This window comes from Lissotriton helveticus, chromosome 12, assembly GCF_964261635.1.
Source record: "Lissotriton helveticus chromosome 12, aLisHel1.1, whole genome shotgun sequence".
NCBI classification, from domain to species: domain Eukaryota; kingdom Metazoa; phylum Chordata; class Amphibia; order Caudata; family Salamandridae; genus Lissotriton; species Lissotriton helveticus.
Genome location: NC_136073.1, coordinates 813,629,863 through 813,657,338, shown reverse-complemented (window position 1 = coordinate 813,657,338; position 27,476 = coordinate 813,629,863). Strand labels below are relative to the sequence as shown.

The window sequence follows — 27,476 nt, the reverse complement described above, 5'->3', positions numbered from 1 at the left end:
CCTCTCTGTTGACATTGCACCATTTACAGTTTTTAAGGCACTGTGCACTGGTACTCCAGCGAATCACCCTAACAAAGTCATCATTGCTAGCCTAAGTACAGCTTCTTCATCAACACAAGCTTCCAAATTAAAGTATTAGCTTCAACAAATCTAGACCTGCAGGTAGTACCTTCTCAGGTCACATAGGGAAACTTCCAACCCATTTCACCTTAAGGAAGATTGTAAAAGCATGGCGTGTCAAGCTTCAGACTATTGGGAGATTCTTAATCTCGCTTCAAGACAACATCTGTTAGATGCACAATAGCAAGCGCACACAACGGTGGCCTGATTCAGATAGCTTCTGCTGCATTTGGCCCACCCAAACCGATGCTTTTCGGGTGCCACTCACCAAGACCCTCAATGCATATGACTGGGTAGAACATGTCAGGAGTCCTAAACAAGGCTTGTTGAAGTAACGCATGAAACGCGATCTATTTTTTTTCCAACATACCCTGGACATTGGCAGTCATTAGATGGGCAAGATCGCAGCATCAGTACCAACCATCTGACATGAGCTTCTGGATCACAAGTTCTACACTTAAAGGGCATCATGCAGACACCCACTCTCCAACCCTCCAACCTAAACCTGTAATCACTGTGAACTGTTTGAGTGCTACAATCCCAATCTAGTGGAAACTATGTTATGCAAATGCTTACTAATGTGAAATTAAGAAGAGAGCATAATTTGACAGTGATTGTGCGATTCCAGGCTGTTTACTTCTTAGAAGATGCTCAATTCTAGTCCCCCCCCATAATAGCTTAGCATTTCCTTATTTCGTTGATGTTCCTTGGTAGTACCAGTTTCCGTTTGACCGTGTTTTGATACAATCAACTTCTTTGAAGCATACTGTTTTCTTTAAATATGTGGCACTGACAGGAACCTACCTTGCCAATAGGTCTTAACTCTGGTTGTTTACTCCCAGAAGCCTCCACCTTCAAAACTTCCGAGGCCCAAAAAAGCATCAGTATGATCACAGGGACTAAAGTCTTGTGAGCTGGTGTCAGGAGTTTGAGTGTTGTTTCTGATTGTGACTGACGTCTGACTGATGATGCCTTTCAGGTTTGCTCACTTTTGGACTCTTAAGGTCATTCTATTTCATTAATTTGGGGATGGCACACATTAGGCTTTTGGGCTAGTTGAATATTGGATGTCGATATTTTTGTTGGTCAAGAATGATTGATTTGTTTATAGGTTAGTGGTTAAGTTTAATTTGCCAGTAACCACGTTCTTTTCAGTAGCAAACCACGTAACCCCCATTGTGTTCACTTGACTTTGAGCGTGATGGGCTTTAGACAAATCTTGTTATTGAAAAGTTCTTGGAAGATTCTGAATTTGTGATGATTTGTGATATACCGCTTGCATATCTGATCAACATCTTGGAACTATGGCTGCATTTCCTACCCACTATAGAATAAATAATATTTGAGCTCAAGAGGTTGTTTGAATTTCCTCCTAAATTTTGAACAAATGATTGGAGTTCAAGACACAATTTATTATTGTAGGGATAACAGATCTTCTCTTTATAGCTTTTGTTGTAGCAAGGTAAGATTTTTTTTGATTGAGAAAATGGATCTATTTGTGATGGTCGAGATTTCTGTGAACTTTTGTAATTGGGTGTCAGTGTTTTCTTTAATCATTTGTGGGCATAGTGTGAGACAACCTTATTTTTTTGTGTTAGGTACGTTTTCAGATGACAGGTGAATAGGCTGTATAAATCACTACTTTTTTTGCATCTGCAGACTATTGTTGATTTAGACGTCCATTTGGTAATTGGTTTAACACGTTCTGTGGGTTGGTACTTTTCAGAGCAGGTCATTTGACCAGTAGATGTTGACGTTGTTGTAGTGGTGCTTCAGGATGAATAGGGTCAAACGTAATTCGATCGGGTTGGTACAGCCAATTTAAACATCAACAATTCTAGTTTAATCCTATATGTATTTATTATAGCAAATTGAGTGTGATTCTAACTGAATTCTTTGTTCATGGTTTATTTACGGGAGAGTGGCCACACAGAGAAACAATGTAAATTATTGGTAGTGGGAAGGACCATATTGTACATTTTAAGTATAATTTTGATCATCTACTTATTTACACGTAGGACTGGTCCATGAAGTTGTTACCCTAGAAGGAAGAGCAATACATGGTTAACTGTCCATTCGGACACCTCATACCTCTTTCTTTAATCCTAGTTATATCTAAATAATATAACCGAGATGAATACCCCAAACAACCTGTCCCCTCTCTATAGTTTTTGCATGGGAGGAAGCAGTGTTAAGGCCTGACTACTTGCAGTGTGATGTCGGCAGAGAATAATCCGCAAACCGAGTGTTAGTTGATAAATTGGTCGTCTAGAAGGGGAGATTTATGAAATCTTGTAAGGAATGTCTTTTTAGTCTTATTTTACGTTTTGATAATGAGTGGCACAGGATGTGACACAGTTTAATGAGGTTTGAAAGAAATGGCACAGGAGGCACGCATAACGAGCTTGTTATACATTCGTTCCTTGCTATTCTTCGTTATGCATATTGGTTCAACAGCATAGTGATTGCAGTTATGTAAATTAATGCATATGTACCATCCAAATGTAAACTGGCTCTGTATATTTTTGAGGGGGGCTTATTTTGGGTCCTAGGGAGCATGTTCAGTCCTTTTTTTCTTTTTTTTTATGCTGTGGAAGGCGCAACCGCTTGGTGGGTGTACCTTAATAGTTTTTAGTATTCCGGAATCAACTTCAAAAATTCAGAAGTAATAAATTCCAGCAGTAGCAAAAGCTGGTAGAATTGTGCCAATCAGGGCTCAAAAACCAAAATTGAATAGACATTCTGGAACAACCTGTGCAGGTGGAGGTCGAAGATTAGAGTTGCCATAAGCAATAAAGCCCTGGACTGTCTAATCTTGTTCCCACCTGATTAGCTCCTGAAAACCTCTTGCATAGAATTTACCAAACTGTGGGCAGTGAACCGATTTTTGGTGAGTCGGGAAAGTCCAAGTAATAAATAAAGATGCCTTTCATTCAGTGTTTTTTTAATCTTGTCACATTTAGGCTTCAAAGACAGAGGTCAAATGTCATCCTATGTCTTGTAGCAAATTGCTGCTTATTCTTGTAGCATGGGGATTGGTGTTTAGTTTTCTTTCTTTGACTGCAGTTTGAGAGGAGTTTTATGTGAATTAGGCAGCAATCATGCTGGAGTACTGAGAGTGTGAAAGAAAAGACGGTAGGATTTAGTTTTTTTTTGTAACACAGCAAAATGTAAATCCCTTTTAATGAACTGTACACATTCAGCAGTTAGGAAAGTAAAAATGGAGCAAATTGTTTTGTAACTCTGAAGTGTGCTGGAATCAGCAATTTTAATAGGATCAGAACACATCAAGACACTTTCCTTGGTTTTGCATACGTTGTAAATATTCCCAGAATACAGATTTCCACATGTTGTCATTGGTGTTCTATATAATGTTATCATTAAAACTGTATGTCTGTGCAAATGTAAATGACCATGTCATACCACAAAATGCTGTACTTACATTTAAATATTGCCCCGCCTCATGTCCATTAACCCCTCCCCTGCTGGTGACGGAACCGCTCCGTCATCAGACACGGCCGCGCTGTGCTGATGACGGAGCGGTTCCGTCACGGCCCGCTCGGAGCGCCTGCGCGGCAGCGGTTCCGCGCCTGCGCTGAGCGTCCTTAAGAGCGGGCGGGGCCGTGACGAACCGCTCCGTCATAAGCCCAGCGCAACCGCGTCTCGTGACGGAGCGGTTCCGTCACGAGTACGCGAGCGCCGTGCGGCCGCCGCACCCCCTTAGCGCTGCGGCGGAATTGCCGCCGCAGCGAAGGGGTTAAAGATCGGTGGGTCCCGAAAGTTTGTCGTCATAAAAATTGGGTTGTGGTTCTAAAAAGTTTGAGAAACCCTGCCCTGGAAGCAATTTCGGAAGAGCTTTCGACTGCAGTAGAACCCGTGACATCATGACAGTCCCTGTATCTTTTTGCTGCCATGGGGTTTTGGACTGCAGCGTGACTGGAAGTGACGTCACAGCCTGAAGTATACTTTCTGAAAAGGAATACAAGAAATACATAGTTACCACTACATCTTCAGGCGAGAGAAAGGGGAACTCTGTTTTATTATTAAATACCTATTCTGTGATCCAACAATTACTCTTTATTTTACTTGCAAGACTGTCGAGTTTAAAAATAAATGCCTAGACATTTCGTCTACGTATTGCCAGGATGTCTTTATGCCTATCCCAATAGGCACCGCTATTATGCGCCGCTAAAACAACTTATATTTTCATAAACTGCGTTTACCTCATAAATGTATTACTACTGATCCTTACACCTTCTTATGTTTCGCCTATGTACTGCCATTGTCTACCCTAATATGTTTTATGTAAACCACATAATTACTACCATGTATACACTGTGAAGCGCTCTAATGCCCTCGGGTCGAGTTAGCGCTATATAAAACTCTACAAACGAAAAAAAAAAAAAATGAAGTGCTTTGAATCTGGCAGACTTCGCTTCCTTCAATGCTTTGATGTTTGTTGCCAGGATTGACTTCCTGGATAATATAGGAGAGGCACTGAGTCCTTTGGTGCTCAGATACTCCAATTTTACATTATTGGGAGATGTGAATATACACTTGGAGTTTACCACCGATACCGCAGCTGTCTCTTTTAAAGAATTAATGGAAGTCCTCGGACTAGAGATTGGGACAGTTCAAGCTACCCATGACGCAGGTCATGCCCTTGACTGTATAGCCACCAATCTGCATTCGCTTAAGACAAACTGCCCAATACCTCAAACATGGACAGACCATGCTCTAGTACCATTCATGTTCCCTATTCAGAGCCCTAAGAAATGTAATAATAAGGTTAAGTACGACCAGGCTGCTGGCCTACAAGAATCGAGGGCCTTAATGGCAAATCCAAATCTGATTGAGATGTCTAGGGATTGTAAGCCTACCGTGTCAGGCTCCGAGTTCTCAGACCCCAGCACCTTCAGAGAATGGATGGTTGAATTAAAAAATAGGGCAGGTCGGCCAAACAGGACCCGAAAACAGAATACTAAGAAAAAATCAGCTCCATGGTACAATCAAGAATTAAAAATAGCACAGGGGGAGCTCCGTAGAGCAGAACGCAGATGGAGAAAAAACTATAGCATGGAAGAGCGGGGTAAATATAAAAGGGCTATAAGTACCTATCATGCACGAATTAAATCAACAAAAAGGAAATTTTACGAATCTGCCATAGTCGCTGCTAAAAACAAACAAAAATGTATTTTCAACATTGTAAATGATTTTAATAAACCCATATTTTTAACACAGGAAATTCCACCCTCAAAAGACCTCTGCGAAAATATAGCTGATTATTTTGAGGACAAAGTACAGGGTCTAACTAAAGATTTTGAAATTCCCTCTCTGGAACCCAGTAGAGAAAGTGGAAGTGCTGATGAAACTATGAACCAGTTAGCAACCTTCCACCCAATTAGTCTGGAAGAAACAAAGCAGACAATCTTAACCACAAAATCTGGGTCCCCATTTGACCCCTGTCCCATAAGACTCCTGCATCTCATGGTAGATGAAGTAAACCCTATGATTAACAAAATCGTAAATCATTCACTTTCCACGGCCAATGTGCCACTGGAATGGAAACTTGTGGCAGTGAAACCCTTACAGAAAAAAACCCTCCCTGACCCTGCGACCCTCTCCAATCTGCGACCTATCTCACTTCTCCCAGCATTATGTAAGATTGCTGAATCACTGGTTAACAAACAGCTGACCAGGTTTTTAGAAGTCAACGAGATATGGCATCCCAATCAGGCGGGGTTTAGAGCCCAGCATTCAACAGAATCGGCTCTACTGTATACGACAGACACCATTCGTACTGCCCTAGACCAAGGAAAGAAGGCCGTCCTGATTTTATTAGATCTGTCGGCGGCCTTCGACACGGTCTCCCATGCCATCCTAGTAGATCGGCTAAAAACATCTGGCGTGAAGGGGACGGTACTAGAGTGGCTGGAAAACTATCTAAGGGACAGGAGACAGGTGGTAACCCTGGGGGAATTTACCTCCACGGAAAAACATCAGACGATGGGAGTACCCCAGGGGTCCAGCCTTAGTCCGACATTATTTAATGTCTATACTGCGCCCCTGATTAAACTAATATCATCCTTTGGCATAGATGTAGTAGCATATGCCGATGATACTCAGTTAATACTGGTTACGGATAGAGACAACCAGTCATGGGAAGAAACATTCAAGGAATGTTTAACTGCCACCTTCGATTGGATGTGGAAGAATCACCTAAAATGTAATACAGGAAAAACAGAGATCATTCCGCTAGGCCCTAATAATGACTTTATTCCCAGACAATGGTGGCCAGAAAGGACAGAAATACCGCCTCATACCACCATAGTTGCTCGGAACCTGGGGGTCACGTTTGATTCCAATCTTGCCTTCAAGCAGCAGGCAATAAAAGTGGCAGGAATGTGCTTTGGCTTAATTAAAAGCCTGAGGAAATTCTTTGACATACTCCCATTGGAGGCGAGGAAAACTGTTGCTGTAGCGCTGGTAACGTCGCGCTTAGATTATTGCAACAGTTTGTATGCTGGCACAAATAAAGAAGTAACTTACAGGCTTCAGTTAGTGCAAAGCGCTGCTGCCAGATTGGTGCTAAAATGGCCAAAAAGATCGTCAGCCTCAGGGGCATTAAAAGTTCTTCACTGGCTTCCCATTGTAAAAAGGATCCTGTTCAAAGTTCTGATTATAACATTTCGAGCAATGCACAAAATAGGACCACTATATCTACAGAAAAAATTCAAGAGATACTGCCCAACCAGAAGCCTACGATCATCAAATTCCAATACTTTGGTGGTTCCTAGGTTTCGTTTAAAAACCTGTGGAGGAAAGTCCCTGGCAGTACTGGGTGCAAAGGCCTGGAATATTCTGCCCCCTGCCCTGAGGACTCTGGATAAAGAAACAGAATTCCGCAAAGAATTAAAAACTTGGATATTCAAACTGCAAGATAGCATGGCCAGAACTCTAGTTTGATGCATGCCTTTGTTTTTGGTCCAACTCTGAGTCACTATGTCATCTGGTATTTTGCCGGAGGTAGCGCCTAGATGCTCCATTGGAGCGATTGCTGCGCGATATAAATAACATTTTACATGACATTACATTACATTGTGGGGCCCAGCCTGACGGGAAGTGACGTTGCCCTCTGCCCTGATCGCGCTGCTGGCAGTTGCAAATAACATTGATAACTATTTCTGGAAACGAAAAGCAAAATTTGACAAGTGTAGTAAGGTGCTCTTCATATGGCGCGTCATTGTGGTCCTTTGGACCCATATGGATGGACCCTGCTGCTGTTGTATTGTTACGGTGTTGATACACAGAGGGCTTCAATATTGTGTTGGCACGTATATATCCCTTGCTACCCCGGACGGGGTACTAAATTGCATCCTGGATGAGAAGCACGCTACTCATGGATGGGAAACAGCCATCACATCGCATGCATTGCAATGCATGCAATTACAACGTGGTCGTTACAACGACTGTGTTGTTACATCGCAGTACCATTACAACGCAAGTCGTTACATCGACTTGCTGTAGGGTGCGCCCTAACCCAAATGGTAGTATAATTTACTATTCCAACACCTTCCCTACTGTTGCGCACACTGGAGTTGGAATAGTAAATTATACTATTCCTAAATCCAGCGGGCCCCCTACAGCAAATCGATGTAACGACTTGCCTTGTAATGGTACTGCGATGTAACAACACTGTTATTATAGCAACCGCATTGTAATCGCATGTGATGTAAAGGCCTATATCCTACATGCGCTGTAAAGGCCTATATCCCTCATGGATACTTTGCATAAGTTGTTATGGCATAATACATATTATTCCATTGTAGAGGCATGCTGTGTAACAAGTTTCGAATACAAGTTTGTGCAGTTAGTGTCCCTCATGCCTGGAGGTTGGCTATGTGTACGGAGCAGTTAATCGCAGTATTGGGAACATTGTAAGGGATGTCCTTTCGAAAAGAGCAGCACGCTGTCCATGGGTAACTGGTTTTCTTTGTTAGTCACGTACAGAGACCAGGATTTTTTAATGGTATTCTATATAAGGCCCTGTATTCCAAACCTGTTTCCCTTGCTCATTGTAGCTGGTTGTGTTATTCATGTGTGGAGGTGGTTCTGAGTGCAGTCTTTTGGTAGGAACAGTGACATGGATGATTTTATTAGTCAAAGCCATTATTCTTTGGATTGTCGTGCCAACCCATTCAAATTCTTGTCACGTTGATATACATGGCCTTACAATTGCTGCAGTGGAAGAGGTCTTTTAAAGCATTTTTGGGCGTGGTTTAGTTTTGGTGGTGGTGTTAAAGTATGAAATATGGGCAGGAAGATGAAGAACAGCAAATGGGTGCAGTAGACGAGGCTCCCTGTAAGGCGCAGAGGCACACATATCAAGGACATGCCACAGTTCTGATATTTTATTTGGAATCAGTGGCGGGGGCACCAGACCGCTTATTGCTTATTTTAGCTTGCCTATTTAAATGAACCGCACAATTGTTTGGGCCCCGACTACTGATGGAGTGCCATTAGAGCCAAATCAAATTTACAGCCCGGTAGGGTTCTGCAGGTAGGAAAACTCCTTGAGTTTCACTATATGCTTTTCTGCATCTATATTCCCCCACTGCTATTTTGTTCAATAAAGCCTGCAGAACAATATGAGGATTTTCAATGCTGCTTTGCAAAGATATTTCTTGTTGTAATCCCTCACCTTTCCCTATTGGGTAGCTTTGGGAGTGCGTTGATGACTTCAACCAGTGCTACCCTCATTTCTTTCAGGATCTTCGATAGGCCTCTGATTGGACAGAAGGGGTAGGGAAGAGTTTCCTCTCGGTGTGCTGTAGAACTCTAGCTGCATCTCATTGTCAAGTCCCAACAAGCGCAACCGGTCACGGATTGCTTGTGTTCCCGTCCAGAGGGGACCTGGCTTATAAATTTGGGCTAGAGCGTTCCATTTGAAGCAGGGCCAAAACTAAATTGTTTAAGGGTAAAAGCAATGGACTGGAATGCATCCCACAGTAACTACCAGTCGATTATATGAATTTATGCACTCTACGCCTCCCCTTTTGAGTAGTCTAATTGCCTTCAAACTCTTAGCTCTCTTTATACTGCTCGCTCCTATTTCAGTTATCTCACTCGGACAGAAACATAGGGGGTCTATAATCTATGTTTCTCAAAGATATATTTGTAGCCCTTAAAGTGGACATCCAGGGTAGAGAAAAAACCCTGTTGGGTTTTCCCAATCCTGCTTCGCTTACTATCCGCAACAGCAGACATTTTAGAATGTTGCTTTGTTTGTCCACATCACCTAGTGCTTTTTGGAGCTGTCCTGAGACGTTCAGAGGACGGCCCCTTTAAGTGATGCTGGTATCTTCATTGTAGAGAAGCTGTGGTTCTCTTCCTGCCTGCTCCTTCTTTGATGGCAGAGGGTGTAGAGCAGGGCTCTCCAAAGTCAGTCTTGTAGACCAAAATCCAGGCCAGATTTTTAGCATATCCCCATTTAGACAAATGTAGTTATCTTAAAAATCTGCCATGGATCCGCCCTACAGAACAGACTTTGGAGAACCCTGTTGAAGAGTGATCATTTCGAGCAATGCTGCCTTCGATCCTTTCAGGATCTCCCAGTAGGCCTGTGATTGGACGGAAGACGCGGGGGAGGGTATGTAAACAAGTCCCCTCGGTGGCTCTGTAAAGTGTTTAGCGTGCAGTAGCTCTTGCTGTTAAGGATATTAAACGTTGTGATGTGTGCTTTTAGCGGGCCGCAGTGCATGTTAATAATTAATTGCCGCGGACGGCAGGTCACGGAGTGGAGTGGTTCAATGGTGTGATTATCAGAGGGCCTTCAATTCAATCGGACTCGGATTAGGAGGCTCGGGTTCTCTCCTGAGTGGATCTGAAGGGATTGCAGCTCTTAATCAATGTAAATGAGCTCCCCGAAGGCGGCCCTTTACGGCATTAGGAAAATAAAAAGGGATTTAATTTTTAACAGGGCGAAAAAATTCCTCTTTCTCTGTACTTCCCACTTGGAGAGGTTCGTCAGTATGCGGGCGGGCGGGCACAGTTCTGGCGGGCTTTCTCGACTGTGACTGCTAATTGTGCACTGTGTGGAAATCTAGTCCTTAGCACGTGCTCTGGATTACAGGGAGCTCGAGCCGCCCTGGAGTGGTGGGGTTCTTCTGCGGTGGAAGCGAGGCAGGCTGTGGTTCTAGGTATCGATATGGGCGCCACAGCAGCATCCTTGGGGGCCTTAGACGGCCTTCACCGTCCTTTGAAGAGAACCCAGCCCGGCACAGGTGAGCCCGGGTGCATTGATGGGCCCAACTCTGGAGAAGATGTTAAGGGCACTATATCTGTGAGAACCTCTCCTCCTCCTGTCCGGCCTATAAGTTGTCGATGATCTGCTGCAGCGTTCATGGATCCGGGCATCGATGCTTCCACGCCCTTCGCTGTCAACGCCTTTAAAGGTGGCTCTCGAGTTTTTAAGGGTATGTATGATTAAGATTGAAGAATGGATGGTCCCTGGAATCAATACTGCATTGTTAGGTGGGGAGGGGGGAGAAGAGACCCATTGTATCCCAGTTATAGCTGCCTTTCACTACCTAAATGGGGGCACATTCCTAGCTTGGATTAGCACCCATGCCACCATTGCTACCCCACAGTCCGTTATACTGCGAGCTAGGTGCGTTAGCTCTATGAGGGTGCACATCTAAGAGCATCCTGTGGTGGAATGTGCTCCATCATGTATCCACAATTAATGTACAGTTTGCATTTAATTGGGGTGCAGGGGTCAGTGAGTTTGCCTGACACGCACTGTGTGTTTCTGCCAAATTGGAATGCCACAAAAAGTCCACGCTCAAAATTAGCCGGCCGGCATGTGCATGCAACCAGTCTGGTGGAAGTTCATCCTGAGGGCATCTCCTTTAATCCAGACAGTTTCACCATGAATGAGGAATTTAGGTCATAATTTCAGCTGGCATCCTTCCATGTGTCAGACCACACCATGTTTAGCTGGCCCTACAAGATGCAGTCTTAATACGGCAGCCTTCAGGGACTAGATTGGATTTTTTCTAAAGAACTGTATCTTCTTTCAAGGTTGGAAAAAAGACAGTTTAGAAATCAGAATGAAAGACTCCACACAAACAAACATGAAACTTCCCTTTTCTGTTTCTCTGGGGTGTAAAGCAAACCTTGCTTGCTCCGCCTCTGACGTGGAACCCTCCAATTGCACGGTGCTCGCTTCCTCCACCTGCTGCACGCCAGGTATGGCCCTGAAGCACGCCCACTCCACCCTGATCCTCTGCCAACGAGCGGGGAGGCGCCAGCTCCAAATTTCTTGTCATCTTGGGCTTCTCCCTGGAGGCCTCATAATAGCTTGATAGCTTCTATTGGGTTCAAGAGTCACCCATGGGAGCTCTGTTGAGTAAATACAGTTTGTTTTTCTTCTGCCAGGCGCTTCCTCCCCAGGGAACGGGGCTGAGAACACCAAACTTGCTGGCCTTGCATTTCAGCTTGGATGCTGCAGTCTCCAGGGAGCCCGCTTACTTCTTACTGCTAAAAAACCACCTCCTCTCGTACACCTGTGTCTATCTCTGAAGATACGTCAGTCTAGATAATGCGTTCTGGCTTCTCACCTACCTGCAATTAGATCTTAGCATGTAAGCAGCAACTCCTGCTTTAAAGAGACAGGTGGTACCATTAACTGGAGCAGATGCCATCACCCACCACTCCCGCCCCTACTCCCGCTTAAGAGTCAGTCGCTGCCACTGCTCAGATGGTGAGAATTGGCACTCCTAGTGCGCGTGGTTTGTCAGGTGGTCTGAGATGTTCAAAGTAAGAGAAATGGTTTGATGATTTCACCGCTGTACTACTGACTTCAATTTATTTTCTTGTGAACATCGATTTTTTTTTTTGTATCCTTTCAAATTACTAGCTGTATTAAAACAAAAAAACAAAAAATTCAGGTAGGTTTCTGAAAAAAAAATTCTTCTTTCCCAGGAGGTATATTCGAATAACTCTTCTCTTCACTGAACATGTTAAATTGATTAATTGGAGAGCCTTTCTTGTTTTTTCGGGAAAGATCAGACGGGATGCCTCTCCGCGAGCAGTAGAAAGCAAACATTCTTTTGATGTCCTTGAGGGTTAGCATAATTTTTAACTATTTTCATATCCATCATTCTCTGAGAACTAGCACTTTTTGTGTACTGCAAATAAAAATGCAAACATGAGATTTGTCCGCCGTCACAGAAGGAGCGGTGCTGGCTGCAATACAAGGTTCAATTCTGGACGGGTACCCGCAAGGGATGCTTTCCGTGGATACAGCGCGGGGACCATAGGAAGGCCCGAGTGCGTCATCATGTGCTATAGCAGCTGTCGTCCCCTGGGCAGACCGTTTTGGTGGTTGACATTGAGGAGCTGTCTCCTCTTGTGATTCACCTATTAGTATCCTGCACCTGTGTCCCAGCTCTCAGGCTTGTGCATGGAACCTACACAGTGTCATTGTTGCAGCCATAGCGGGTCTCTTGTCTGCAGAGGAGGGTCTAGACTGTGGATTGCCCTTGGGTGTTATGAAAGATCTCTTAGGTGGGATATCGAATATGTAATTCACGGAGTAAAGAGTTGTGGTGTCCCGCCTTTTGGGTTCTCCCTGCTAGTTTTATGAAGAAGCATCTTGGTGGCACACAGAAGGAACTGCAATTTTCCTTTATCACCCTTTGGTGATAAAGCCAGGAGGAGACTCGATGGTTAACTCCTTAACCGCGGTGCAAATTCCGCCTTGGTGCGGGAGTTCTAATGAGTGGGCGGGGCTGCGTCGGTCAACAGACGTGCGCAGCACTAGCGAGGTAGTCGCAAGCACGAAAGGGGTTAAAGGCTCTGTTTAGCAGACGTTGATTAATAACACTGCTCACCTTGTCAGTGCGTCACAGGTTTTGACACTTCGATGAGCAGACACAGAAACATCATTATCCTTATTGTTCTGCAGCATTAGCCGACACAGCTCACACACTACTAGTGTTTCGGTATATTTTGTGATGCTGAGATGTGAGCAATACTACATATAAAATGGACTTTCCATATAGCTGCATTCGTATGTGATTGGGCGTCCTTGTAAGAATATCATTGGGTAAAATATCATCCGGCAGAAATACTGTCATAAATATCGTTTACAATATACAGATATCCGGCCATTGTTTGTGTTTTTTTCTAATATTAACCAAATTGGGCAATACTTTTGTAAACGATATTTAGGGCACTAGATTTCAGTCTGACAACATTTTGGTTAAGATAGTCTGGTACCATATCCTACCTGTCTATACTTTCAGTATTACAAAATACCTAAATTCCACAAATTCATTGTAATCTCAACCACTCTCTCCCACCCCTAAAAAAATTGCTGCCCTGCTCATAAAGCGAAATGTCTTTAATTTTGAATTTGACAGCATTCTTTTCGTCTTGGGGCCGTACAACCGCTCTAGGAATATTTAAAAAATACACAAAAAGCAGAATTATTGTTCTTGAATATTTGCTTCTGTCCAGATTATATTGTCCTTTTTGACATCTTCATTAGTAAATTGAGATCCTGCTCGCGCACAGTCCTCCCACCCATTTGTCTTCTGCAAAAAATGTCTGCTTCAGTTGGAAGATTTTTCCAACCTCTGTCCGCACTTCTTGGAACTTTTTCCTCTCTTGGACTCTCTTGGTCTTAAGATGGCTTTGGTGTCTAGTCTTGTAGCTATTTTACGAACGGTAACCACATACTACCTTTTGAACAACCCAAATTGTAAAGGAACCATGTTCACCACGGTAGTGTAGGCCTTGAGTGATTCATAAGTTACAGAAATGTCATGATCGACCATCTGTATTGGTATCCGAAAGGTGTCCATGTACAATGCTGGTAATGTCTGAATCTGTTTCCGATAGGTTCTGTCAGTGCTGTTGAAACATTGGACAATCATTGACAATAGTTGTGGAATACAAAGAGAATGGCGCTGAAAAGGCAACACTAGAAATCATCAGACCTCTTTGAATTTGTGAAGGTCGAATCGGTGACCTCACCACTGAATATTGTAAGTAGTATCCCGTATTCTCTTCCACTCCAACTGAATTCATATCGAACAAAATATTGTGCAAAACCAGCCGGCTGATGAATTAACCTTTTCCCTAAAAACTGTAGAGTATAAATTGACTTGGTATGGAAATGAAAAATATATATGAATGTACTGTTTGTGTGTATGTATATATAGTGTGTGTGTGTGTGTGTGTTTGTGTGTGTGTGTGTGTGTGTGTGTGTGTGTGTTGGGTTCTCCGTGTGTGTGTGTGTCCCTAACGTCTAGAGCGGTCGACCTTGAAGCTGGGGAACCGGGTTCAAGTCTCAGCAGGGATGCTCAACATTCTGTGATTCTGGGCAAATTACTTAATTTCCCCCGTCCTAACAAAAATGAATGTGTCCATCTGTAACACAACTGGTGCTCATGTAAAGCGCTCTGATACCTTCGGGTCTAGTCTGTGCTATATAAAACTTCACCCCCAAATAAAATAATGGAAAAAAACATATGTTTTGAAAGCACTGTTGCGTTTCTGTAGTTGATTTATAATTCAGTGCCAGTGCACCGGCAATCGCTTTTTTGCTCCTTTTAATATATTTGACTCTCCTTGACCAATTTAAACTACACATTGCGTAAAAATGCTTCAGTATTCAATCTTCTACTCTGTCACATTGGCATATTGATGTATATTGGTCAGAAGGTTCAAACGTTTTAGAAGAGGCTCTAAAAACCAGTGACTTTTCGAAATAACATGGAAATTGCTACAGGGGATTTCAGTCGTGACCAATTCAAAAGAGGAGTTGGTCTAACTGCTAGGGCAGTCGACCTCGAATCTGGGGAACTGGGTTCGAGTCTCGGCAGTGATGCTGAACATCCTGTGATTCTGGTCAAATCACTTAATCTCCCCGTGCCTAACAAAAATAAATGTGTCCGTCTGTAACGAAACTGGTGCTATGTAAAGCGCTCTGATACCCGATTCGGGTCAAGTTCGCGCTATATAAAACTCTGTTTAAAAAAATCACCGTTAGTCAGTCCACCATTTTGTGTAAGCCTTAGTGCTTGCCCCCATTCAGTGTAATTTCCTGTGTTGGTGAATTTTCATCCATCTACTTTTGAGTTAATATGCAAAACCAAGAATTCAGTGTGCATAAGCCACTACTGTGTATGTCCATCAATGTTCACGAATGCATAATTCTTTAAACAATAATAATTGTTGGCCGCATGCATACGTCAGCACGTGTGTTTCCACACCTGAACATTCTTGCTATCACCAGTGGTCCCAACCATCAGTTGTCAGGAGAGCCCAAGTTATATTGGGTCCAGAAATCGAACATATACTGCTGTTTGCATTCAAGACACAAAACGCATCATATATATATATATATATATATATATATTATACTGATGAATCTCCCTCCCGTCTTGGAAAGAGAACTAAAGCACTCCGGGTATGGCAAAAGATTTTATTTTAGCACACGGCAAAGGTTGATGACAGACGCGTTTCGGACAATAGTCCTTCCTCAGTGTCGCCGACACTCATTTCGCGGCGCTTTTTTGTATACGCCCCCATGGAAACCAAGGGCGGACGTTTTAAGGAAGCATTTGGACGTGTTGTCAAAATATGAGTTAAGTGTGGCAGCCATATTGTACAAATTTTACACGAACAGTGAATACAGATAGTATATTCATACAGGCTTGTTTTTAAAGCATTAAAGTTGTCAAAATTACAAAAGTGAGTAGATAAATCATGCATATCGTGCCAACTATTTACCACTGCCAGAAGACAAAAACTATATCGCCGTGTATCGGCGTTGAACTGGTATGAATAACTAGAGAAGATTTACTCCATTAACCAAGTTGCGATAAGCTGCATACTCAACATTAGAGACATATATATATATATATGTGTGTGTATATATATATATATATATATATATATATATATATATATTATATTTTTTGTTTTTTACAGGGAGGGATTACACACTTTTGTGGCCTTGCATGTCATTTGAAATTGTTTTTATTCATGCTCCTGACCACTGGGAGATTGGAAAATGTACTATGTCTGGCCCATATAGTCCAGGCGGTGTGTGGACCTTGCCGCTTGTTGGACTTTTCTCTGTGATAAAGGGCATGCAGCTCGTACTCGCAGGGGTTGGCCGTGCTCACTAAAATCTCCACATCACCAGATTGTTTTGCTTCTTCTAAAGGGCATTAGTGGATTCGGAGCATCAGCTCATAAACCTCAAAACGGCGGCCACGGTCTAAATTCGTCACGCTTTTCGGCCAATGAGATTTGATTTTCAATGAGGCTGGACCTATTTTATAGATTGCTTTACAATTTATCACAAAGCATTGACTTGATTCACACAAAATTAGTCAAATAGCCAAGCCATAGCCTCATGCTTCAGGCAAAGATCAGCTCAATTTGCTTTGCTGAAGCATAGAGTAAAGAGACGGTCACCATTAGATTTGAAACCAATCAAGAGAATATCAAATTATTCATTTCATTCATTATGGCATTTTATTCATTTATAGCCAAGATTATAAATAGCGATTTAAGATAGAAACATGTAATTGTAACATCATTACATTCAATATTAGAAATAGGTGCTCTCTGTGAAAAGGGAAGGGTAAGTGAATGAGTGAAGGGGACAGAGTAAAGGTGTTGTGACATAATTTTTGCATCCAAATTAAAATGAAAAACCTCTACAGTCAAACTAATGAGCAAAGGTTCCCAATTTCACATCACACATAGATAGTGAGAATACATCTCTTATTTAGCTCCTATGGTGTGTCAAGAAAAAGAGGCGTATTTCTACGTTTCGACCCCTGATACGCTAGAAGGGCAATTCACAGCCTCATGTTGGGGTCTTCATCAGGAAGAGGATGGAGAGCATCAGCAAACGGTCATCGTATGTACCGTCCTGCAGTGTGCTTGCACCGCGAGCTCACTCGGATGCAGGACGCCGACGAAGTGACAGCGCTAATGCGCGTTCCAATTCAAAAGTAAAATATACCGGCACCGCGATTTCATTTGTGATTCAGCACGCCGTTGGAGCAACAGGGCGACTTTGCACTCACCCCTGTAAGACCAATATACCTTTTGAGGACAGACCTACCTGTGCCCATTGGCTGTGTGACTACCAGCACGTAAATTTCCATCGGAGCGTTTGGAAGCCCCCCTGCGGACGGTACATACGATGACCGTTTGCTGATGCTCTCCATCCTCTTCCTGATGAAGACCCCAACATGAGGCTGTGAATTGCCCTTCTAGCGTATCAGGGGTCGAAACGTAGAAATACGCCTCTTTTTCTTGACACACCATAGGAGCTAAATAAGAGATGTATTCTCACTATCTATGTGTGATGTGAAATTGGGAACCTTTGCTCATTAGTTTGACTGTAGAGGTTTTTCATTTTAATTTGGATGCAAAAATTATGTCACAACACCTTTACTCTGTCCCCTTCACTCATTCACTTACCCTTCCCTTTTCACAGAGAGCACCTATTTCTAATATTGAATGTAATGATGTTACAATTACATGTTTCTATCTTAAATCGCTATTTATAATCTTGGCTATAAATGAATAAAATGCCATAATGAATGAAATGAATAATTTGATATTCTCTTGATTGGTTTCAAATCTAATGGTGACCGTGGCTTTATTTAGAATTGTATATGTATATTATGTTTGCAAACTCAGACCAACCTCTTATGTACTGACCCACGGACCCAGGTCCTGAGTTTTAAGGGCCTACCCCTTTCATACTCACGCATAGAGTAAAAAAGCATTGGCAAAGCGAATAAGTCTGCTTTTAGTGTGACCGCGCATAAAAAGACATGGGTGCAGAAACTATGCTTCCAGTGCATTAAGTCTCGATCTACCGGCTTTGCCAGTGCTTGGTCGTTATGGTATTTGGGGTGTGGGTTTTGCGGCTTGTCGGCATTAGGGGTGTGGGTTTTGACCGCTTGACACTTGCAGCTGGGGTGGATGGTGTTGGGGTAGTATTAGTGAGGGTGGTATTGGCATTAATGGTGGTGGGGTTAATGGTGATGGGTGGTATTGGTGGTGGTGGTAATACCAGCGAGAGAATTAGTGATGATATTGATGGCATGGTTGGTGTTGGTGGTATGGGGATTGGTCGTATTGGTGATGGTGTGATTAGTGGGGACAGTGGTATTATTTGTATGGTATTGTTGGGGCTAATGCTGGTATTAGTGATGACGTATTTCACACAAAAAAGTGCCGCCCCACCTTATTTGTTAGCTCTTACTGGTAAGCAACACATCAATCCTAATTAGATATGTTCGGTATATTTATTTACCTTTTCTTCAAGTACTTTTTGAAAACAATCTTTGGTTTTATGTCAGAGTAAAAACACAACACATGTACTGTATACAAACATCAATTTCGACCATAACATTTACCAAAAAACAGAAAACATTACTACATAAAAATACAATCACTGTACACAACATAACATATATATCTATTTCCACTTGTTCCAAAGGGCAAGTCGCAATTCCTCGCCTAAATGACCATTACTGATTTGAAATATAAGGAACAATGATGGACAAAATCACAGTTAGAAGGAGATATCAAGACACATCAGTTCTATGGTTCAGTAGTTATCAGTATTTTCTAAAAAAAAATTTGCCATCTCCTTTTTGCCGACGCGTTTCGAACTCCATACAGCTGTTATGGGTTCTCCTCAGGGCCTTGTCACTTCTATCTGCATGTGTGTAAGGAAAAAAGAACACTGTTTCAGTGTCTATTCCCATAGCCTCATGTTAACAATCCGCTTATACCATCTTTAAAATCCATGTTACCTTAACTGTAGCCAGCCGTAGTTATCCTATATCTGGGTCTGGGTCTTTGGAGCTGCAATCTAAGGGACATTCAGAATTCCCGTTTAGTGCCAGTCTCACTATTCACCCTGCGGTTACTTTTTGCAAAAACACTGCAGAACATACCTTTAGTTTAGCTTAGGGGTCCGTGTACGGGCGTCTCCCTATGATGCGGTGATGTTTTGGACCTAGGATGAAGGCAAGATCAATTTAACACTATAGGGCTTAAGTCAGATCTAACCCATATTCGGTAGCTTCTTATAGCCTTCATACCTGGTGGAGGAGGATTACTACACTCAGACAGAGTCACGTGGAGCCCTATACAATTTTCAGGGACGGTCGAGAAATCGATTTAAAACTTTCTCTGACACATCCTCTTCCTCAAACTCATCAGGCACAGAGGAAAGAGGGAATAATCCAAACAAGAAGGGGCCTTTTTTAGAAAAGGGCCAACAGCCAAAAATTCGGTTCAAACCCCAGTGGGAAATGCGTACCCGCAGAAATTTTTACAAGTCATAGAACCCACACCATCCTCAATAGTAAATCTTTCCTCGAAGGTACTCACCAGAGACGAGGAATCTGTCCTCAATCTTGGCTTGAAATTTGTTCCCAGCCAGCACACTGATTTCACCAGACTCAAGTTGGATACTATTGCCTTTTGCAGAAAAATTCGCTTACGAGCCTTTTTTGCAAACAAACCACCTGTCCCGAACGCAGAAGTGACAGGCTTGAGGAACAAGTCTACCTTCATCCCCTACCAAAATATCCCCAAGCAGGTTGTGGCATTCGAACAGATCATGCTTTCGTCTATTAATAAACTAGAGAAAGGCAAGAAATATGTAAAACAGAACATCACGAAAGGCCAACGCATGGCCATCAAAAATTTGAAAGATGACCCTTCGGTCGTTATCAAACCTGCTGATAAAGGCGGAGCAGTGGTGATTTGGTCTAAAGAAAAATATCTTCAAGAAGGGGCAACACAGGTTAACAATGCTGATTGGTATAGGGAACTTCCTGAAGACCCAGTCCGGGCCATCCAGGGACAAATTTGTGAGATCATAAAAAGTGGTGTAGAGGATGGATTTGTGGGGCAAAAAGAAAGTGAATTCTTGATAAAGAAATTCCCAAGAACGCCCATCTTATACTTTCTACCCAAGATTCACAAGAATCCGGAGGAGCCCCAAGGACGACCAATCGTCTCCGGGTGTGAGTCTTGTTTGGAGTCACTTTCAAAATATATAGACTTCTTTTTGAAGCCTTTCGTCGGCGGTGTCAAATCATACCTGAAAGACACCACCGACTTTCTCCTAAAAGTCGAGGGAATGCAATTTGATTCAATAACGGAATTGATGGTGACAATGGACGTTACGTCCTTGTACACCCAAATTCCTCAAGATGAGGCACTGGAGGTGTTAGAACTTTACCTTGAAAAGAGGGCTAGGCCTCATCAAGTCCCCACCTCGTTTATTTTGCAATTAGCTGAAATAACACTAAAGAAAAACTACTTCAGGTTTAATGACAAATTCTATATGCAGATCAAAGGTACGGCCATGGGCTGTCCCTATGCGCCGGAGATGGCCATACTGTACATGGCGGAGTATGAGAACAGATTTATTTACTCCAATAATCCTTACAGCAAACATATCAAACAATGGGTGAGGTACATCGACGACGTGTGGCTCCTGTGGCAGGGGAGCCACGCCGAGTTGATGGACTTCCACCTGTGGATCAACAGGAGGCACCGAGACATTAAGTTCTCACTGGAGTCCAGTAATGAGAGAATGACATTTTTAGACATCGAGATAAAATGCACTGATGGGCATTTGATGTCTTCTCTTTTTCGAAAGAAAACGGATAAAAACACGATTCTTCATCACCGGAGCGCACACCCCAGAAGCTTGAAGGACAATCTGCCTTATGGGCAGCTGCTTCGGATACGAAGAAACTGCTCTGAGATGAATGAGTATGAGAAACATGCAACTAGGTTTTGTGAAGAAATGAAGAATCGTGGGTACCCCAAGAAACTGTTAAGCCATTCCAAGAAGAGGGCACACTACACTCCTCGGGAGTGTTTACTTGAAAGGAAGATAAAACAAGATATGGACAGGTTGGTCTGTGTCACGACCTTCGGACCAGACACACATAAAGTACGGCAAATGGTCTTAAAAAACTGGCACTTGCTAGAGGAACTTGACTGCTCGTTCCCGCGACCTTTGTTCGCCTATAAGAAAAATAAGAGCATTGGCCAATGTGTAATTAGAGCGGATGTACTAACCCCTAAGCCAAAGAGCGATCTACTCTCAAAATGGGGGTTGAAACCAATAGAAGGGCACCACAAGTGTGGAAATTGCATATCGTGCGACTCCACAATTGATGGGTCAGAGTTTGAACACAGGGGAGTAAAATGTAAAAACACCAGCTTCTCGAACTGCAAGACACGAAATGTGGTCTATGCAGTTGTTTGCGCCTGTCAAAAGATGTACATAGGAAAAACGACGCAACAGGTCAATAGCCAAATTACTCAACACAGGTCAAGAATCAAAAAAAAGGTCGTGAGCGCTCCAATGGTCCAACACTTTTTGGGCTCAAACCATAGCGAAATGGACTTCAAGTGGACCGTTCTATGTACTATAATGCAATCAGGAAGCAAAGGTCCTATTGACATTGAGGATACACTCCTTAAAAAAGAGGCTTACCTCATCTTGAAATTTAACAGTACACAAAATGGGCTGAATGCCCTTTCTGAGGTGTCAAGACTGTAACGGGGGAATTGTGTGGGGCTCCACTGACGTTTGGCTAATTCCTCCGTGAGTGAAGGATACAGCGCTGTCCCCAGATTGGTGTGGGACCAGAGATAGCCGCGTTGCAACATCAAAACTACATATCCCAGAGTTCCAACGGTCATGTGACCGCTTTAAGTAACTAGACACCCGGGCCGCCTCCCTCCACAGTGATCGAAGGATTCACGAGAGAAGGTTGCTGCAAACAAGGTGAGCCGGGAGAGGGGCGTATCGATGCTTCCAGCGTCTGACACGCGCACTGGGGGACTAAAATTTGCCTTCTGGTTTATTGTTTAAACAGCCCTCGAACCGGAGTAAAGAAACACGGAGACTAGTGTGCGGGGCACATAAGGACCCGGAGTTAGAAAACATACGGGAACAAGTGCGCGACGCGCACAGCGGGATACTGATCTTTCCTGATGAAAATTGTGAGACGGAGTTAAGCCGTCCCCGAAGCCCGCTGTGCCCTCCACCAGGTATGAAGGCTATAAGAAGCTACCGAATATGGGTTAGATCTGACTTAAGCCCTATAGTGTTAAATTGATCTTGCCTTCATCCTAGGTCCAAAACATCACCGCATCATAGGGAGACGCCCGTACACGGACCCCTAAGCTAAACTAAAGGTATGTTCTGCAGTGTTTTTGCAAAAAGTAACTGCAGGGTGAATAGTGAGACTGGCACTAAACGGGAATTCTGAATGTCCCTTAGATTGCAGCTCCAAAGACCCAGACCCAGATATAGGATAACTACGGCTGGCTACAGTTAAGGTAACATGGATTTTAAAGATGGTATAAGCGGATTGTTAACATGAGGCTATGGGAATAGACACTGAAACAGTGTTCTTTTTTTCTTACACACATGCAGATAGAAGTGACAAGGCCCTGAGGAGAACCCATAACAGCTGTATGGAGTTCGAAACGCGTCGGCAAAAAGGAGATGGCAAAAAAATTTTTTAGGAAATACTGATAACTACTGAACCATAGAACTGATGTGTCTTGATATCTCCTTCTAACTGTGATTTTGTCCATCATTGTTCCTTATATTTCAAATCAGTAATGGTCATTTAGGCGAGGAATTGCGACTTGCCCTTTGGAACAAGTGGAAATAGATATATATGTTATGTTGTGTACAGTGATTGTATTTTTATGTAGTAATCTTTTCTGTTTTTTGGTAAATGTTATGGTCGAAATTGATGTTTGTATACAGTACATGTGTTGTGTTTTTACTCTGACATAAAACCAAAGATTGTTTTCAAAAAGTACTTGAAGAAAAGGTAAATAAATATACCGAACATATCTAATTAGGATTGATGTGTTGCTTACCAGTAAGAGCTAACAAATAAGGTGGGGCGGCACTTTTTTGTGTGAAATACGATATTTATAAGGTCCAGCCACTCCAACAGTCTTATGGGCCTAACTCCTTCATACTAAGGTATTAGTGATGACAGCATGGTATTGGTGATACAATAAAGCAATTATGCTATGTTAGAGCCAGTGTCTTGACAGAAGCATTAAAAAAATACTTGCTGCAGTAACAAAAAGATAATATTCCAAATACAATGTACGTACCACATAAAGACGCGAATATGAACGCACAACTGCTTTGTGTAGTTTTAAAGTGTAAAATAGAACCTCATGCATTGTTATGTTAGCATTACATAGTAGGCGGAATGATGCACCAGAGAGGTACTAGCATGATGGGAGAGAGAAATACTTGTCTGGGCTGATCCAAGATATTTTTTAACAATGCCTCAAGCCAGTGGCTAAAAAAAGTGGCGGATACACATTAGTCAACGGTGGAAAGGGGCTGACCAGCGCTTACTCTGTGTATATTGTAAGCAGCAGATATTCCAGACTGCTGCACTGCCAACCCTAATCTAAAAATGTCACCGATACTAGTAATAGGAAATGCACCTTTTGGGATCCAACTCTCCGCAGTACATTCCCTCCCGTTTTCTACCCATGGATGAGTATTTCGCTCTTTCCTAAGCTCTTTAATGAGAACATTGCGAGAAAATGTATTGGTACAGGAGCAACTAGGCCAACGCTGGTGTCCTGGATATTGAGTATATGGATTATTAAGCGTAGGATCGGTTGTGAAGTTGCAGTCTAACTGTAATACATAGAACTACAAGGTCCACAATGCAGTGGGAAATCTGAAAGCCTGTTACTGCCAAGTAATGCATAGTTATGGGTTTGTTTGATGGGGTGCACTCACGTTACCAGTTTTGGCTATGACAATATTGCATGATTAAAAATCTATGGCAAGGTTTTTCTATGGTGATTTAGACCAGCATGTGCCCTGTTTTTTAGTGCAGCAACTTTTAGCACGACAGGGCTGATGAACCAGGCAATAAAGTTATTTGCCCAGGAAAACAAAATTCAGGCAAATTTTGGTGGCCAGATTAGGTCCACAACAACAAGAAATGGCATTTCTCCAAAATGTTACTAAAAGAGAGCAGAGTGAAATCGTGCCAAGAGCATGTAACATTTTAATGAAAAGGAGTAAACAGTTCATGACCCACAATTCATTCCAAGGTTTTTCGGTTGTAGCTGAATTAATATAGAGCTTCATACTCCCAATAAGGTGCTAAAGCATATTTAACTGGTAGCACGCTACTATGTCGATGGAAGAATCGAGTGGCTATATTGGTAGCGTTTAGATGTTGTGCATGGTGATCAGTGTTGTCGTCGTCATGTTTTATCGCTGCGTCCATGCCTGGTTTTGTTGATCGAGCTTGTGATGTACCTTACACGCAGAGCAGAGATCATGGAGGACAGATCCACCCGAGCCGTCCTGGGGGAGGGCATGCGAGGCCGACCCACCCACCCCAGCCGTTCATCTCCTCAGTCATTAGAGAGCTGAGTGGTGTAATCTGAAGCATTTGATCATTAAGAACTTGCTTTTAACAGTCTATTGACTAAAGTGCCTGTTCCTGGTCAGCCCCCACTCCCCGGCATCAGCAAATCATACTGCTCTTCCCAGGAAGTAATGGAGAACCACTTCCCCCTGGTGGAGTGTGGTTTGTACACTCGCCACCATCTCCTTCCGACTCTGAAACAACATGGCCGATCTCCAGTCATCGCTGGTGTACTGGACAAGGGGCTCTGGTGTTGGTGATGCAACGCCAAGCTTTCCTAGCCGAGCTCCTGAAAGCAGTTCCTGGAGGCAGTGCTTGGGCTGCTTGTTAAATCTTAGATATTGATGTATGTCTTGGTTATTTGAATTATTGAACAACCGCGCCTTTGCAGATGCATAGGCAAGTACGCAGCTCCTACGGCACGTGTCTTATAGCAATCTGAACACAAGCATTGGCAAAGACAGTGGGTCACGTGTTTCAAGGGGGTTACCTACCCTTTTGACTTTGGCAATGCTTTTAGCCAATGCTGTTCTGCACCAGAAAACAAAAACAAAAATGCTTGTTTGCCAGTGCGTAACAGAATCAGCAAATAGAGAAGCAGATGCGTGATGATGTATTGGTACACATGCGTCGTGTTGCGGAAAAACATTTTTTTCTTTTTTAACTTTTAATTTACCATACCAAGACTGCGGACGCCTCCTCTTTCTGTATATTATTAGTAAGGCGTTCAAAGGGTGACTGCTCATCTCATGCAGAAAATTTAAAAAATATGCACCCAACGCATGTTAAAGAGAAAGGAGTGGCCTGATTGCGAAGTTGCTGATGCTATGTCCTCCAAAAAATAAACATTTATTTGTGTTGTTTCTAAAGAACAGGACAGGGGTGGTCGGGGAGGAGCAGGTAATTAGTCAGTGCCGGAGTGGGTCATCGAGGAAGGGTGAAGGAGCAACAGAGGATCCTGGAGTGGATAAAAAAAAACAGCTTAAGACAGGTGAAGAAAGCTGCGGACAAACTTGAGGGGAGGTGGGGCTTGAGGGAGAAAGCAGCATCCGAGGGTGAATGCAAGAAAACACATGCACTCCCATGGAGAGCTGAATGAGAAAGAATAGGTTGTTCCCTGAGTGAATGTTAGCAGTGTAAGGATACAAGTCATCCAATGAACAGGCTGTAAAGAAACTATATTTCAGGGGAGGGACAAACGCAAGAAGAGTAAGGAAAAGTCATTGAAAAAGAAGAAAGCAAATAAGGTTCCCAAGAAAGCCAGCCAATGCTAAGCATTGAAGCTACCCAAAGCCCACTAAAAGCGTTGGTATTGCCATAACTGAAAGCTAAAACCTTTTGTGGCGAGACCTAAAAACATAGCATAATCGCTATGGTGATGACCCTAAGTGGCTTCTCCAAGAGGCACTTTTCCGCCCTCCCATGATGTCCAACTCTGAGGGTTCTGTTTGTTTTTGGAGCCGTTTGCTTGAAAGTGCCTGGCTGTTGTGCAAGCGAAATGATGAACAACTTGAGTTTGGCCATGTCGATCGAGGTTGGATTTTGTACTGAAGAGGATGTGATTGCCCCGTGTGAGTAGAACCCAACCTAAGTCTCACACAAGTTTTAATAAATATACCTGTGCATGCTTTGGTGGAAAATAATTTCAACCAGTGATTATTTGTTACCGTGGTTGTAGGTGATGGGCACAAGCGCTCATGTTTGGGAACTGAGGCTTATTTTTCGAGTCCAGACTTTTCTGAGAGCAAAAGAGAGAAGGGCACAACATGGAGAGAGAGAAGGCGGAAGAGACAGATAGGAAAACAGTGAGAAAGGGAGGATGCATGGATAAGAAAGAACCTGGTCGAGTGAATTAACCCCTTCCGTGCGGCCGCGATTCCCCCCCTGTGTGTGGCAGCCGCACGAACAGGGCGGGGCCGTGACGAACCCCAGCCGTCATCAGCACACGAGCACCGTGGAGCGTGACGGCTGGGGTTCGTCACCAGCATGGAAGGGGTTAAAGAGACAGGAAGTGTAGAGTGGTGGAAGAAAGGCACGCGGTGCAAGAGTAGGCAGCCTTGGTATTTGGCAACCCCAGAAGTTGGCCAGCCTCTGATGGCCTCCTCAGAAATACCTTCGGCTCCCACTTTAATTTTTATTCATGTATTTTTTTCTTTTTTATTATTTGACTTAGTTTTATATAGCGCAAACTTGACCCGAATCTGGTATCAGAGCTCTTTACATAGCACCAGTTGCGTTACATGAGGACACATTCATTTTTTGTTAGGCACGGGGAGATTAAGTGATTTGCCCAGAATCACAGGATGTTCAGCGTCATTGCCAAGACTCGAACCCAGTACCCCAGATTCGAGGACGACCGTCTTATATTTATTACTTTAGAAATTAGGAACTTTTCAGTACTGCTCTTTCGGTATATTATTAGTAAGGCGTTCAAGGTGTGACTGCTCATCCTCACAGGACTGGACATTGCTTTATTAAGATAAAATATATGTTTTTCACGGTGATGTCAGAGACTTGCATTTGTAAACTCAAATTTTTCTTTTATACCTGTTGGATTTCTCCCTTGTGTTTCGGTTTCCAGAAGTAGCAGAACGGATTTTCCCTGGAGATGAAATGGAGCAACCTTTTCGAGGTATACTTGAATCTAGCATTCTGTTGAGGGTCCATTAGTAGCTGTAGGGCACTGTAAGGTGGATTTTAGCTGGTGGTTTATGAATGCTAAGAGGATATCTATGAAAGGAGAAAAAGCATCTCTCGCTGTGTTTGATAAACCTGTACTTCCATCTTTCTGACAGCACCACTTGTTGGGTGAAGCTTCGGTGGCAGACCCCA

At 43.1% G+C, this 27,476-nt stretch overlaps 1 protein-coding gene across 2 annotated transcripts in view; it reads left to right on the top strand.

Annotated features, from left to right (window-relative positions):
• Positions 1–27,476, top strand: part of EFNA3 (ephrin A3) — a 310,578-nt gene that overhangs the window by 103,199 nt on the left and 179,903 nt on the right. The gene's annotated exons all lie outside the window — the stretch shown is intronic.